Below are 748 nucleotides of genomic sequence, written 5' to 3' on the forward strand. Positions count from 1 at the left end.
TACCTCTTTTCGAATAAATAAAAACTGCAAAGTATAAAATTTCAGAAAGATAACAGCAGTGATAATACCCAAAAGATGTTGGGGATGTCCCATCTTCCCAATTATCTTTCAAACATGAATAATAAACTAGTCATAAAAATACAGCTAAATAAGTTGTAAGTGCTAAAATCTACAACTGTCATATCTTTTCATACTATTTACTGTATAATAACCCCTAAATAACAGGAACTTTAAACTTAAAGTACTAAAGATTTATATTCAAAAATTTTTTAAAATAGCACTAATATTATCCTCCTATACAGTACAATATGTACGAGTGTGGTTTTTTTGTACAAACCCATTCAACTGCAACCCCAACGTTTCGAACATCTCAATCTGGTGTGAGCCGATAGTCCGTGGTTGAGAAGTTTGTGCTAAAACCACTGTTACGTATAAGAATTTCAAATACTCCGAAGCCGAGTTAACTGATAATTCAAATTTAGTAGTTAAGTTGTACTTTGGATTTAGTATTTCAATATATGCCGATATATTAGTCAATTTACGATATTTGCCAACAAGATTGATATACACCGTTTTCGTTTTTAACACAAATACGTTTTAATATACACACAACAGTACAATTTACAATAACAATTATTACAAATAGTTACTACAAACAATGATTTATAAACAAAAGTTTCACAAACTTACAAACGATATAGTTTTCTTTCTTGTCTGGAACTTCCTTGATATCTTATCGAGGGTTCAC

Source organism: Limulus polyphemus, unplaced genomic scaffold (genome assembly GCF_000517525.1).
Source record: "Limulus polyphemus unplaced genomic scaffold, Limulus_polyphemus-2.1.2 Scaffold8888, whole genome shotgun sequence".
NCBI classification, from domain to species: Eukaryota; Metazoa; Arthropoda; class Merostomata; order Xiphosura; family Limulidae; genus Limulus; species Limulus polyphemus.